This window comes from Leptodactylus fuscus, chromosome 3 (assembly GCF_031893055.1).
Source record: "Leptodactylus fuscus isolate aLepFus1 chromosome 3, aLepFus1.hap2, whole genome shotgun sequence".
Taxonomy (NCBI): domain Eukaryota; kingdom Metazoa; phylum Chordata; class Amphibia; order Anura; family Leptodactylidae; genus Leptodactylus; species Leptodactylus fuscus.
Window position 1 is genome coordinate 34,301,203 of NC_134267.1, and position 12,759 is coordinate 34,313,961.

The following is a 12,759-nucleotide window of genomic DNA, read 5'->3' on the forward strand; positions in this document are numbered from 1 at the left end:
ACCCTGGAATGACACTGGGACAGCAGGGGAAGCATGTCTGGGGGCATAAAAGTCACTTTATTTCATGGAAATCCCTGTCAGTTTGCGATTTTCGCAAGCTAACTTTTCCCCATAGAAATGCATTGGCCAGTGCTGATTGGCCAGAGTACGGAACTCGACCAATCAGCGCTGGCTCTGCTGGAGGAGGCGGAGTCTAAGATCGCTCCACACCAGTCTCCATTCAGGTCCGACCTTAGACTCCGCCTCCTCCGGCAGAGCCAGCGCTGATTGGCTGAAGGCTGGCCAATGCATTCCTATGCGAATGCAGAGACTTAGCAGTGCTGAGTCAGTTTTGCTCAACTACACATCTGATGCACACTCGGCACTGCTACATCAGATGTAGCAATCTGATGTAGCAGAGCCGAGGGTGCACTAGAACCCCTGTGCAAACTCAGTTCACGCTAATAGAATGCATTGGCCAGCGCTGATTGGCCAATGCATTCTATTAGCCCGATGAAGTAGAGCTGAATGTGTGTGCTAAGCACACTCATTCAGCACTGCTTCATCACGCCAATACAATGCATTAGCCAGTGCTGATTGGCTAGAGTACGGAATTCGGCCAATCAGCGCTGGCCAATGCATTCTATTAGCCCGATGAAGTAGAGCTGAATGTGTGTGCTAAGCACACACATTCAGCACTGCTTCATCACGCCAATACAATGCATTAGCCAGTGCTGATTGGCCAGAGTACGGAATTCGGCCAATCAGCGCTGGCTCTGCTGGAGGAGGCGGAGTCTAAGGTCGGACCTGAATGGAGACTGGTGTGGAGCGATCTTAGACTCCGCCTCCTCCAGCAGAGCCAGCGCTGATTGGCCGAATTCCGTACTCTGGCCAATCAGCGCTGGCCAATGCATTCTATTGGCGTGATGAAGCAGTGCTGAATGTGTGTGCTTAGCACACACATTCAGCTCTACTTCATCAGGCTAATAGAATGCACTGGCCAATCAGCGCTGGCCAATGCATTCTATTAGCGTGAACTGAGTTTGCACAGGGGTTCTAGTGCACCCTCGGCTCTGCTACATCAGATTGCTACATCTGATGTAGCAGTGCCGAGTGTGCATCAGATGTGTAGTTGAGCAAAACTGACTCAGCACTGCTAAGTCTCTGCATTCGCATAGGAATGCATTGGCCAGCCTTCGGCCAATCAGCGCTGGCTCTGCCGGAGGAGGCGGAGTCTAAGGTCGGACCTGAATGGAGACTGGTGTGGAGCGATCTTAGACTCCGCCTCCTCCAGCAGAGCCAGCGCTGATTGGTCGAGTTCCGTACTCTGGCCAATCAGCGCTGGCCAATGCATTCTATTAGCCCGATGAAGTAGAGCTGAATGTGTGTGCTTAGCACACACATTCAGCTCTACTTCATCAGGCTAATAGAATACATTGGCCAATCAGCGCTGGCCAATGCATTCTATTAGCTTGATGAAGCAGAGTGTGCACAAGGGTTCAAGCGCACCCTCGGCTCTGATGTATCAGAGCTGAGGGTGCACAAGGGTTCAAGTGCACCCTCGGCTCTCCTACATCAGAGCCGAGGGTGCGCTTGAACCCTTGTGCAGCCTCGGCTCTGCTACATCAGAGCCGAGGGTGCGCTTGAACCCTTGTGCACACTCTGCTTCATCAAGCTAATAGAATGCATTGGCCAGCACTGATTGGCCAGAGTACGGAATTCGGCCAATCAGCGCTGGCCAATGCATCCCTATGGGAAAAAGTTTATCTCACAAAAATCACAATTACACACCCGATAGAGCCCCAAAAAGTTATTTTTAATAACATTCCCCCCTAAATAAAGGTTATCCCTAGCTATCCCTGCCTGTACAGCTATCCCTGTCTCATAGTCACAAAGTTCACATTCTCATATGACCCGGATTTGAAATCCACTATTCGTCTAAAATGGAGGTCACCTGATTTCGGCAGCCAATGACTTTTTCCAATTTTTTTCAATGCCCCCGGTGTCGTAGTTCCTGTCCCACCTCCCCTGCGCTGTTATTGGTGCAAAAAAGGCGCCAGGGAAGGTGGGAGGGGAATCGAATTTTGGCGCACTTTACCACGCGGTGTTCGATTCGAACATGGCGAACACCCTGATATCCGATCGAACATGTGTTCGATAGAACACTGTTCGCTCATCTCTAATTGTGAGCCCCACATAGAGTTCACAATGTACATTTTTCCCTATCAGTATGTCTTTTTTGGAATATGGGATGGAAATCCATGCAAACACGGGGAGAACATACAAACTCCTTGCAGATGATTTTATGCCCTTGGCGGGATTTGAACACCAGGACTTCAGTGCTGCAAGGCTGCAGTGCTAACCACTGAGCCACCGTGTGGCCCCCTATAACCTGTCATCATTATGAGTTAGCCATTAAAAAAGGTATCACCTACTGAAGACTCGCAAGTTTTTTTTTTTGTTTTTTTTTATATGGCCTAGAGCTGTACACATGTTTAGAGTATTGGCTAATGCTAGGATCACACTTCATAGGAGACTCCATCCCAGATTCCACTTCAAATTGTCAAACAGAAAAGTCCTACAAGGAAAAGTGCTACAAGGAGGACTTTTCTCTTTGCTGGTTCCAGTATAAAATCTGCGAAAACCAGGTGTCTATGGGGTCCACAGGTTTCCATCTTATTAAGCAGACAGGGTTTCCATCTTTTGCATCCCCATGCAGACCCAAATGACAGAAACTTGAACATTAGTGTGAACCTAGGGTTAGAGAGACAAATTTTTTCTTTAGGGAAAGCTATTTTAGTATGATTTTTTTTCCCCAAGAAGACTCCCCTCTACTTGGTATCCCACAGGCACTCCCCCTGCTATTACATTAGATAATTGATATTAATGATATTCCACAACACACACACACATATATATATATATATCCCTATCGGTATGTCTTTGGAGTGTGGGAGGAAACCCACTCAAACATGGGGAGAACATACAAACTCCTTGCAGATGTTGTCCTTGGTTGGATTCGAACCTAGGACTCCAGCGCTGCAAGGCTACAGTGCTAACCACCCACAACATATAATATAATATACCATACCAGAAATTCACTTGACCAGGGTAATGAGGTTGTTTTTTCTTTACACTTTTTAAGCTACCAATCCTCCATTTACCTTCCCCAATGAGATAGACAAACATCCTTGATAGTGGAATATAATAGCCATAGCAATCTATTTTATTGAATTTCAACATAAATAACAATATACAAAACTGACTAAAATCTAACAATAAAAACATTATAAGCATCTTCAAGCTTGTCTAACATCACAGTAAAATCCACATTGAGGTCTAGGAGACATGTCCATGTAGTGCCCATTCCAAAGAACTAATCCCCATTTGCACTGCACTGACTCAGCAAGATAAATCTATCTCAGGTCGCTCTCATTTCATGTCATAGAGCAGTGACCTTGGCTACCACCAGAACCCCTAACCATTCCCTTGGGGGTTGTCATATCTTCGATATAATATGGGGAGCTAACTGCCCTCCAGGACCTCTCACACACCGGCTGCCATTACACCTGAGGAATACTCACAAACCCCACCACAACCACCAAAGGAATGAGAGCAGGAGAACGGGCCCCTCACTGGTCCAAGGCCTGTATTGTAGACACTGCCTCGCCATCCCTAGCACTAACTCCTCCTTTTTCATCTACCTCACCTCCTCCCTGCACTGCTTGCCGACTAATATACACCCTATTTACTGTCTTTTAACCATATACTATTAACCCCAAACTACTCACCCCAAACCATGTCATGTCCATTCCTCTCCAATAGTGCACTCGCTCAAATCCCTCTCTTTATAATACATAATGAAAACGTTGGAATTATAGCAAGTCATTGATCTTATCACCAAGTACATAGGTAACATCTTCATTCAGAAAAAAAATATATCCAGCAACAGACAAAAAAACCATACGAACTATAATAAAAATTAACTTTTAATCTTCATGAATAAAAAAAAAGGCAACAAAAAGTTACAAGGAAACCCAAATCCACCACTAACGCATTTCAGGTTTTTAGCTAGTTAGGTGATTCAGGTGTAGTAATTTATAATAAATGGGGGGGACCACTGGTCCTCTGCTTTTAAAATTCTGCTCACTTCCATTTTTGTTCATGCCATGACTAAGGGGTGCTACACCCTGAAACGCGTTAGTATGTGGATTTGGGTTTCCTTGTAACTTTTTGTTACCTTTTTTTATTCATGAAGATTAAAAGTTAATGTTTATTATAGTTTGTATGTTTTTTTTGTCTGTTGCTATATTTTTTTCCGAATGAAGAGATCTGGTGCCCTGTGGAGTCCAGGGAACATTTCTGTACATCTAGACACGGGGGTCAATCAATGTGGATTATAATTATTGGCGAGCTGACTACGTTTTTTTTTCTTTAGATACGTAATATGGCGGTGTACGATTTTTCAGAAATATCAAGTAATCAACTAAACTTCGTGGCAAAATTTCATGATTAAACCCCTGTAAAGTACTTGTTATATGTGAATAGGAACTTGAATGGGATTTAAGGTGTGTACCCACTCACTGCATGTGCTAGAAGTATAAAGCGCAGAAGGATCTGGACTACTGTGTATAATTTTATACAGCTAATACAGAACTTTTCTGGTTGTACAAACACCTACAGTCTTGGCAAGCCAGAAATATTCCTAGCTTGATTTTAAAAAAAGCAAACGATAGAAAAAAATAACATGTTTTTAGGGAATTGTTACTTCCTGTGAAGCAGAACATGAACTAATATATGCGGAATATTGAGTACCGGAATGTAACGTTTTCACAATTTTCATAAAATTTAGGTTCCATTTTTAATGCAATACTAAGATGAAATGGTTAATTCCTAAAGGTGGCTTTATATAATAGGAACGTGGCTTCACTGAAGTATACCATTTTCCAGTGACATAATTGCTTCATATTGTTGTAGCAGATATCAGAATCTGCAGTATATTGCACCACAAACAATCTTATCAGGTTGTCCATTGTGAATAACCACGTCACACTAATAAAGGAGAGGAGTCACTGGACACAAGAGCACAAAAATGGATTCACCAAGCAATGGAAAACATCACTGGCTCAGATTATTCCAGAATTCTTTTGCGCTATGACAATGGGAGGTCGGAATTTGGCACAAACAGCATAAATTTATTTGATAGGTGTCAACAGTACTAATTGGTGCATGTGGGGTAATGGTGGCTTTGGCTCACCCAGGGTCCTCTCATACCTATTCATGATACCTGAGTATGTCTTTGATGAATTTCAGTGGTTTTGAAGACCAGTGGACATCCAATGCACTTCTCGATGTGTGTATCTAATAAAAATTCATTTCACCACAGACCTTTACAATAAAAACTGATTTCAATTAGCAAGACACATTCACCTTCATTGATGTAGCAAGTACAATTGGTTTCACCCAAAACCTTCTGTGAATTTTGTAAGCATCCGAGTCCAGAGCTCGGCTATCTCCATAAAGAATGAATGGAAGGGCAAGCTGCCTATTTGGCTTACTGCTCCATAGGGACAGAAGAACCAGACCTTCCTCCTGGGGATCCCTTGAGGCCCCACTGGTCGGACACCACTGATCATGATGTTATTCCCTATCCTATCAAAAGGGGTAACTTCAGAACATGGTACAACCCCTTTAACTGACTAGCTAGCTATAATAATTTGCTATGGCATGATATCTTATCACAGAAAACAATAAAATCCATTAAAAAGTCACCCGCCCACACTCTCCTAAGCCACAAGCCCCGCCTACCTAGCGCTTTAAACACTAACCTGGGAGGCGGGGCAGTGAGGCAAGAAGAGCAGTGTGGAGCGGCAGCGAGGACAAGAAGAAGGAGGGCACCGAAGCAGCCATCTCTAGAGGCAAGTAGCTGCTAGAGATGTTTAGTTTAGCCTCCCATTCGAATGAATGGAGGCAGCCGGCGCGCAGGGGGTTAAGGCTGTGTGTCGGCTGCTTCCATTCATTCCTATGGAACTGCAGCGGAGCCTTCACACTGAGTATACAGCGTATACTCAGTGTGAAGGCTAAGCAAAGCATTGTGGGAAAAGATCACCGATCTCGATCCCACATAAAAAGATTGTGTTCAGAATTCCGATCGCAATCGTGAAATTTTCTCGATCACCGATCGGAATCCGAACTTTTCCGAACACGATCGCTCAACCCTGGTAACCACTTTTTAAAGCGGATTGTCAAGAACAGAAGAACCTGAAGATCAAAAACCCAAGGGCAGGTGTGAACCAAGAGTAAGTCCAATGCATGAGTGAAACCTACATATATTCTGCAGTCAGTGTCTGCCCCCAGGTGTATTGGGGACTTGTAAGTGTATAGTCATCAACAGTGGATCCAAGTGTGAGGAAGTATCATAAGTATCAGGTTGGGTCTCTTAATGGAGTGTAGATTAAGGTAGGGCTTTGTCTGTCAAGGAAGCTTAGTCCGAGGTGCGAGTGGCGCTGTACATAGCATTGGTGGCGTAGTGTAGGATGGCACCAACTGTTAAGAGTCCCAACCTGATGTTTATGATACTTTCTCACTCTTCTTGGATCTCTTGCATGATGCATATGATGCATAGTTATTGATGGCTATCCAAAGTTGATGACTATATACTATATACTTATACCTTTTGAGTCTGATGAAGGCCATTGTATGAACCGAAACATTACTAATCACTCTACACAAGATTTTACCAGGTGTGATGATTTAACACAAAATTAATCTGCAATTATTACTTCTGGATTGGAAATTCTTTGTTTATTCTGGAATATGGTCTGGAACAGGGCATTTTACACCTGTTACTATTGTATTTCAGAAGTAGCATTGCATTACAGATATGTCGTCATATGGAATGGTGTTACTGGGATCAGTTTGCTCTAACAATACTAGTCCGCTGTAAAAAAAATCTTGAAAAGGAAAAAATTATCACAATTACATTTACAATGACTGTTTTATAACTAAACATAGCACGACTGACATCCAGAAAATAACAACTGCGGGGTGAATTTTGTTTGTAAATCTCAGTCTGGCGTCTTGTGCAGCTTTAACATCAGGCTATAAATAAAAGCAAAGTCTGAAATGTGTGTAAGCAGCAATAAATCTAAATGGGAAAAGTGTAAAGTATTCTATTAAGCAGCAATTCAGGCCACAAATCATTCTACGTAACAACATGCCAAATGTGATAGACACTTGTAGCGGAAAAAAAAGATAAAAATCCATGAAACTCGTTGCTGGCTTACCATTACACAACCAAGGTTTTTTGGATATTTTACGCAAATGGTTTTCAAACTTTTGAGATGTACAAATATAACCGAAATGACAAAATATCAATATATTCTGAAAGCAGACACCTGCCACATTGTCAAAATGTCATCCAGTATTGTATACGAAAAGGCACCTTCATGCAATTTTGATTTAAGGTGTATGTTTTATTTAAAAAAAAAAAAATCAGTATAACCCAAACAAGGAATATACACCCAACCTCCTAAAAATAAGAGCTCGATATGTGCAGATTTCAGGCATATGACTTAGGCTTACACCTACATGCAGATATCTTCATAAAATAACCAGAACTAGAAGGAACAAAATCTGCTTTTAACCTATAAATGTAGGGATTACACATAGTAAAAAGCAAATCTAACCCTAAACCCTACATACTATATAGTTCTTAAAATCAGACAACTTGAGGATTACATTTGTCTCAGTGGGTTGTGTTTTTTAAGACCCTTAAACCTTAGTAATGTGATAACTAGGACCACTTTCAGATGTGCACATGTTGGGTGCTTTATTGATGACATATTATGGGTACAAGCTCTGAAGTCCCTGGGGTTCATCATTACTGTAGTTAATAATAATAATAATAATAATAATAATAATAATAATAATAATAAATGTTATTTATATAGCGCCAACATATTCTGCAGCGCTGTACAATTTGTAGGGTTCAAATACAGACAGATACATAACAAAGAACGTCATTTCACACAATGGGACTGAGGGCCCTGCTCGCAAGAGCTTACAATCTATGTAGTTAGAATGCCATAATTCTGGATTGGATGACCCACTGGAAATCCATGTGCTGCTTCCATACTATGGGCGCAAAGCCCCCCCACCCACTGTTATACCCATCTGAAAGCTTACGTATCGAAATCGTGCTGGATACGCTGCAGCCTAGAAAAGCACATAAAGCTCTGTGCAATGGTGAGACTGACAATAGAAAGAATTTAGCTTTGCGTTAATTTTACTGTAGAATTTTCTCCCATCTAATGCTGATTCAGTACCAAAAATACAGACAGGAGATTTCCCACACTTCCGCTATATTTCACGTTTCCATAATAATAAAGGTGAAATGTCATTGCGACAATTTTGGCAAGGCTGACTTGTTTGGGCACAGTGACACAATTGTAAACTGTTTGTGCCCATGTGGAGGAGAGTAGATTATTTAATATCATTTTCATCTTGTATAGAGTAATGGAAACAAAATATACAGTGCTGTATTGTCACGTCTACTAGGTATCAGGCATTGCCACATTTGATTGATATTATTTGTCCAAGATATTTTAACATAATATAAATACAACTTTATGACCTATTGGCTTTGTCCGGATACCTCCTACGTGTGGGAATTTTCATTGCAACCTATGTCACTTTCTGTATTGCCATCTATAAGGAGAATGTTTTATGAAACTGAAAAAGCTTAAATAAATAAATAAATATATATATATATATATATATATATATATATATATATATATATATATATAAAGATATATATATTAAACCAAAACTCTTAATACAGTCATTTTTTTGAACTTAAACCTAGTTTAATTTTTAAGTTGATGTTTATTGGGTTGATCCTATAGTGTGCAGTGATGTGCATACAAGGAAACTTATCCCATCCATAATGATATTCACAGTAGTGCTGAGCATGTAGTATTTGATCGAATACCTCGCCGGCATAGGAATGCGTACAATCGGCCGAACACCAAGGGGTTAAACGCTTCGAATATTCCATGTGTTTAACCCCTTGGTGTTCGGCCGATTACACGCATTCCTATGCCGGTGAATACTACTCACTCAACACTAATGCACAGACTTACAAGGGGGGTACCAACATAAAAAACACCGTTACTTACCTATCTCCGGCTCCACTGCAGTCCTCGGTGGTGTCGGCCATATTCCCGGGACGTCACATGAGGGTAGAGTGACTCGGGAGAGTCACAGAAGTAGGCCCGAGCCTGCCCGGAGAGGTAAGTAACAGTGTTTGTTATGTTACCTTACCTCCCCTGGACCTCCGATCATTATACTCGGGGGTCTGAAAAGACCCCTGAGTATAATAATGATGTTTGTGGGGCCCATGGCATCACTTACCGATCCCGGCCACTACCAGGATCAGTAAGTAAATAGAAAAGAAAAAAATGCAGCAGTAGCGGCTGTCGCCGGGCCCCTAATGTCCCGGGCCCTGTGGCAGCCGCTACCTCCGCTACCCCAGTAGTTACGCCTCTGCATCTGACTTCTTACATCCTTAATATTATCACTTTCCTATATCTCCAGACAGAAACTACAACTGGACCAATAATTTTTTAAAATCTTTCTTCCTGTTGATTTAAACTAGAAAAACCTTTAAATCTCAAGAACACTTTTACACCTGCATTGGAGATTTTGTTGCTTCCGACACAGTCCGTATAAGATCACAGACAAAAACTTCTGCAATTGCAACTTTTTCATTCTGCGCTGTTAATCTGATTTGTGTGTTGTTGATGTGATGGCAAAAACAACAGATACCCAATGGACCCAATTATAGTCAATGGGATCCCTCGGCATCTGTTCTTATCTGCCTTTATACAGATTGCCATTGTAATATTTATTAGGTTCTTTTGTTCAGGCTTTATGTTTTTCTTCTTCCCCTCATATGCAAAGTCTCCCCAACCTCAGAAACTTTGGTGGTGGGGTCACTCAATGCAAATAGACTTCACAGCCTGCAAAATTGGACAAATGTACTGAAAATGTTCAATAATAGAAAACTAAATGTGACATTTTTACACTAGTATTCTAATTTCCAGCTTTCTCTCTTGGGAATTTCTGGATTCTTCATCTAGAAGGACGCATAATTCTCGTGAAGGGTTGTGTACAACATACCTTCACCTCCTTCTACCTACCCAACACAGGTCAATGTCAAGGGGATTTTAAGATTCTTGATAATTTATCTGATTTGTAGAGTGAAGTATAGTGTGTAGTGGTGACTTCATTGTCACTTTGCATAGAGATCATTCGACAGGATCCTCCACAGTTTCTCTTTCCAGCCTTCATCATATCAAGCATATGATCCGTGAACACCATTTAGTTGATGCCTGGTGTCTTTTCTAGCCAGGAGCAGACCCCTTTGGAAGAAATCTGTATAGGTGTAATAGACATACCTTATCACTAACATGTGAGTCTTCAACATTTGTTGGGTCTATCCCATAATTGTTACCATTTAGATGGGAATCAGAACTAAGACTTTATATTACTCACTTTGGTACATCAGACTTCCATAAACTCCCATTATCAAAAGTCTGGCTATAAACTATTATCATAGTGGTGTACTCTATCATGTCACTTACTGTATATGTAATGTAAAAGAGAAGAAGGTACAGTCCTTCATAGTTTTTGGTTCTGTCCCCTTCTTACACCATATGGGACAGAGTTAGTAAAGCAGTTTATGTGTTCTGTGACAGAGATCTCTATGGAATGGATTGGCCCTGATTTTGTTACGTCTTCATCACTGCAATGACCCCACTAAAATGTACAAGTGGTGATTATTGAAGCTCTTGGTATTGGCTGCGAGACAGCATATTCCTTTACTGTAGTAAGAAATGTCTGCTCTGTCCCTCTCAATTTCTATGATTAATGATATTATGTAAATGGAGACTACTGTATATGTGAATGAATAACACCAACACCTGGCACTGTTGGGTAGAATTTTTTCCCTTTTTCATGTTCTATATTGTATATGTATGTTTTGTTTTTCGTTGTGTCTTTTTGTTCTATATTGCGTGTGTACACATATTGTGTGCATATATATATATACAGTCCTATGAAAAAGTTTGGGCCCCCCTATTAATCTTAATCATTTTTAGTTCTAAATATTTTGGTGTTTATAACAGCCATTTCAGTTTGATATATCTAATAACTGATAGACACAGTAATATTTCAGGATTGAAATTAGGTTTATTGTACTAACAGAAAATGTGCAATATGCATTAAACCAAAATTTGACCGGTGCAAAAGTATGGGCACCTCAACAGAAAAGTGACATTAATATTTAGTAGATCCTCCTTTTGCAAAGATAACAGCCTCTAGTCGCTTCCTGTAGCTTTTAATCAGTTCATGGATCCTGGATAAAGGTATTTTGGACAAACAATTCAAGTTCAGTTAAGTTAGATGGTCGCCGAGCATGGACAGCCCGCTTCAAATCATCCCACAGATGTTCAATGATATTCAGGTCTGGGGACTGGGATGGCCATTCCAGAACATTGTAATTGTTCCTCTGCATGAATGCCTGAGGATTTGGAGCGGTGTTTTGGATCATTGTCTTGCTGAAATATCCATCCCCGGCGTAACTTCAACTTCGTCACTGATTCTTGAACATTATTCTCAAGAATCTGCTGATACTGAGTGGAATCCATGCGACTCTCAACTTTAACAAGATTCCCGATGCCGGCATTGGCCACACAGCCCCAAAGCATGATGGAACCTCCACCAAATTTTACAGTGGGTAGCATGTGTTTTTCTTGGAATGCTGTTTCTTTTTGGACGCCATGCATAACGCCATTTTTTTATAACCAAACAACTCAATTTTTGTTTCCAAAATGAAGCTGCCTTGTCCAAATGTGCTTTTTCATACCTCAGGCAACTCTATTTGTGGCGTACGTGCAGAAACGGCTTCTTTCTCATCACTCTCCCATACAGCTTCTATTTGTGCAAAGTGCGCTGTATAGTTGACCGATGCACAGTGACACCATCTGCAGCAAGATGATGCTGCAGCTCTTTGGAGGTGGTCTGTGGATTGTCCTTGACTGTTCTCACCATTCTTCTTCTCTGCCTTTCTGATATTTTTCTTGGCCTGCCACTTCTGGGCTTAACAAGAACTGTCCCTGTGGTCTTCCATTTCCTTACTATGTTCCTCACAGTGGAAACTGACAGGTTAAATCTCTGAGACAACTTTTTGTATCCTTCCCCTGAACAACTATGTTGAACAATCTTTGTTTTCAGATCATTTGAGAGTTGTTTTGAGTAGCCCATGATGCCACTCTTCAGAGGAGATTCAAATAGGAGATCAACTTGCAATTGGCCACCTTAAATACCTTTTCTTATGATTGGATACATCTGGCTATGAAGTTCAAAGCTCACTGAGGTTACAAAACCAATTTTGTGCTTCAGTAAGTCAGTAAAAAGTAGTTAGGGGAATTCAAATCAATAAAATGATAAGGGTGCCCATACTTTGCACCGGTCAAATTTTGGTTTAATGCATATTGCACATTTTCTGTTAGTACAATAAACCTCATTTCAATCCTGAAATATTACTGTGTCCATCAGTTATTAGATATATCAAACTGAAATGGCTGTTGCAAACACCAAAATATTTAGAACAAAAAATGATTAAGATTAATAGGGGTGCCCAAACTTTTTCATAGGACTGTGTATATATATATATATATATATATATATATATATATATATATATATATATAT